The sequence below is a fragment of the Bison bison genome, unplaced genomic scaffold, assembly GCF_000754665.1.
Source record: "Bison bison bison isolate TAMUID 2011002044 unplaced genomic scaffold, Bison_UMD1.0 scf7180017864227, whole genome shotgun sequence".
NCBI classification, from domain to species: domain Eukaryota; kingdom Metazoa; phylum Chordata; class Mammalia; order Artiodactyla; family Bovidae; genus Bison; species Bison bison.
The window spans coordinates 2,502,650-2,506,216 of NW_011494799.1; the positions used below are offsets into that span (position 1 = coordinate 2,502,650).

The 3,567-nt window shown below is 37.8% G+C and overlaps 1 long non-coding RNA gene across 1 annotated transcript in view; it reads left to right on the forward strand.

The window, feature by feature from the left end:
• Positions 1 to 240: 240 nt before the first annotated feature.
• LOC104992884 overlaps positions 241 to 3,567 on the forward strand; it is an 11,313-nt gene continuing 7,986 nt past the window's right edge. The window contains exons 1-2 of the long non-coding RNA XR_825769.1: positions 241 to 327; positions 2,357 to 2,451. This is a non-coding gene — a long non-coding RNA (uncharacterized LOC104992884). The remainder of the gene's footprint in view (positions 328 to 2,356; positions 2,452 to 3,567) is intronic.

Sequence of the window (3,567 nt, forward strand, 5' to 3'; positions counted from 1 at the left end):
GATTTTGAGCTTAGCTCTCCCGCAAAGCACATGGAGTTGGTTCTCCCAGACTGCCTGGTGTCCACGTGTGTTTTCATTATTATGGTTGTTTTGAAATCATGAGGTTGTACTGATTTGAGAGATGTGAAAACTCTAGTTCTGTATTTTCTTCCCCTTTAAAAATAATTCTGGACAGGGTAAACAAGCCACAGCAGGGAGACCATTTTGCTGTGAAATCATTTGTTTCTCTTACTTCCTGTCCACCTTACTCCCCTCTGAGATGATCATGTTGATGTGGCTAGTTTATTTCTAGTTCCCTTGTTCTACATACCTGCTCTCAAGATAAAGGTAAGTTTTATGGTTTCCCAAGGATCTTCTTTATACAAGTATTATATATTTTGATAGCAAGATAATTTGTGTTGTTGTTTTCCTTAAAGAGGCTTTCTGTAAGCCCTGGCAGACACAGAGAGGAGATTTTTGCTGGTCAGGCAGAGATGAAATTCTATGGCAATTCTCTCACTCTTTTGAACATTCTGCAATGAGGCACACTGCAGCCTCAGTCCAAACAGTTTATAAGCTAAATAAGGAGGTATTTTAAATATTTATTTAACAAGACATATTTTAAATAACCTACATATGTAAATAGAGCATTCTTAGCCTGTACATTATTGCCAGGTCGATTCTCGTGTTCTGATATATAATTAATTACCGGTTTATTCCTCTGTAAACCAAAGCAGAGAATAAATCAGCGATGCCAGGTCACTGATGTCAGTAAAAATTGTAATACCCTCTCGTCAGTGGGTCTGTGAAAGGGGAAGTGAGACTGTAAAGTCTGTGGGGCTGGTGGACGCGACTGTGTCCAAATGGCAAGTTTCTAACCCAATTTGAGTTGCTTTCTCCTGATGTCTAGACCTTTTTGTCTGTGCTGTATAGGTAGGCATGAGATGCCTATATCTGAATTTAAAACAAACTCAGAAAGCCTTTGCAGTGTGATCGATGCATCTTATAAGGTAGAGTTGCCCTAAGTAAATGCATATCATAAGCATTGTAAGCAACATATTACATTTAGAAATAAAAACCACACAAATACCAATCATTCTGATAATATCTAGGTAGTTGAAAATATGACTCTTCTTAATGTTTCAGCAAAATCCATGCATCCATACTTAATTTTTGAGAAGAAAAAAGCATACATACTTTTTTTTTCTTTTCTGCTTAAAGTGATTGTGTGTCTTCTAAATTTTTCCACTGAAAACTTCTGAAGGACAGAAGTGTTGCATTTCAAATTTGTCATGAGTATAAAGAGACCTCTCTAGGGAAGAAAAATTAAACAGAAGACATGGCATCTTTTCTTTTTAGATTTACTTTCTGATGATGTAAAATGAGTAATCATCTCAAGTACCACAGCAAATTTTTGGCCTGGGTCAGTGATGAGACTAACATGTTTCATTTAAACATAATACACACGGCTTACCAACAACCCAAGTCCCTGCTCAGCGAATTAGCTTGCCAACATAATTCTAGCCAGTGATTAGCAATATTAATTATCTTGGCCTGTGGCCAAAACATCTGGAAAATTTAATGTGGAAAATCATTTAAAATAATTCGTTCATGCCATCATGACAAACCAACCCGTTGGTTAATTGACCTTTTCACTATCGTCCAGTTGTTCGGCCACACTCTAAACCTTCTATATTCAATTTGCATTGGATCCTTTTAGCCATTCTGTACTGGGAAAAAAAAAAAAAACTTTCTATCTTTGGGAAAATAAACATCAGCAATAACAAAATCAGTTGAATTTTACGGTCGAAATGATCATCAAATGCATTCCTAGACACAGAGTCTATAACTTCATTTATTATATTGTTTCAGTGCTTAGAATAAGTGCATTTTTGGTAGTTAGTGAAATAGGTCCAGTGATATTTAAATTAATCTTAGCAGCTTCTGAAATAAGTTTTCTTATACAGTTGCATAAAGAGGGAAATTAAAGATCAAAACTTGCTGATTCCACCTGCCTTCCAGTTTCTCTCTGTGATACAGCCTCATGAGGTATCAGGGGCAACAATACCTTTAGTGCACATGCAAAAGCGCTCAGGGAATTGCTTCTTTAGGGATCTGAGGTGGCTTTGTAGATTCACCATAACTAATACATTAGTCTTTTAAAATAAAAATGTTAATTAAGCTTAAGCCTCCATACAGTAAGGAAGAAGAATTTACTTCTAAAGATAAACAGTGGCAACAAGATACTCAGATTGTCTTCTCATTAAATATTAAGACAGATAACCTTGTTTTTACCTCAGTAAATCAAGTGTTCCTTTAAAAAGTTCTGCTCAAGGTGGAGAATGCACACTTTTCTCTATGACTCTTCTCTGCACAGATGAAGCTCTGGAGATTATATATAAAACAAACTTAAGATCTGAAAGATGGAGAGAAGAAAGCAGACTGGCCAGAAACCTCAGGATCCAAGGAATGGTGAGTTTCCCTGAATTTTTGTTTTTCTCATATATTTAAGACCTATGGCTGAGAAAGTCAACAACTCAGAAACAGTAATAGACACAGACAAGATAAGACCCAGGAAACCAGGAAAAGGGCAAGCTAGCAAGTCTATATATATATATATATATATATATATGAAATATTGGGCCAATAACTGCTCTAGTCCAACAAACACGTGTGGTATCAGAGAAGGCTGAGTTGGGACCTGTGACTTTTAAGCCTGCCACACTGTTAAGCCCCCACCCCTATGGGGTCAGTGAACACCATATGGGGAGGGGTAGGACCTCCTACCCTTCCCGTATATGAAATTATCTCTGAAGGGCTAGTTGGGAGCAGGAACACTCACCTCCACACAACCCAACAGTAAGGAAGGAGCATCTTCCCTCTCAAATGTCAACAGAAGCCAAGTGGGGAACCTGGAGTTCTTCCCCCTTGGCGATGATGAGGGGGCACACACCACACTTATAGCAGAATGGTGGCAGAGGAAGCTGATTAAAACAGAAGGTTTAAAAAAGACACAGAATCTCATAGCCTACCACGAAATGTACAAAATTCAATTAAAAAAAAACAAAACAAAACATTCATCACACAAAGAACAAGGAAGAACTCAAATTGGATGTAAAAAGACAATATAGATATATGCCAACATCAAAATGATACAGATATTAGAAACATCTGATAAAGCTTTTAAAGCAGCTATCAGAAAAATACTCCAATGTGCAATTAATATTATTGAAACTAATTAATAATTAGACTTCAGCAACAAAATAAGAAGTCACAGTATAACATAGAAGATATAAAAATGAGCCTAATGGAAATTTTTGAGCTGAAAAATATATAAAACCATAAAAGCTCAACTCATGAGCTCATCAGTTCAGTTCAGTTCAGTTCAGTTGCTCAGTCGTGTCCGACTCTTTGCGACCCCAGGAATCACAGCATGCCAGGCCTCCCTGTCCATCACCAACTCCCGGAGTTCACTCAGACTCACGTCCATCGAGTCGGTGATGCCATCCAGCCATCTCATCCTCTGTCGTCCCCTTCTCCTCCTGCCCCCAATCCCTCCCAGCATCAGAGTCTTTTCCAATGAGTCAA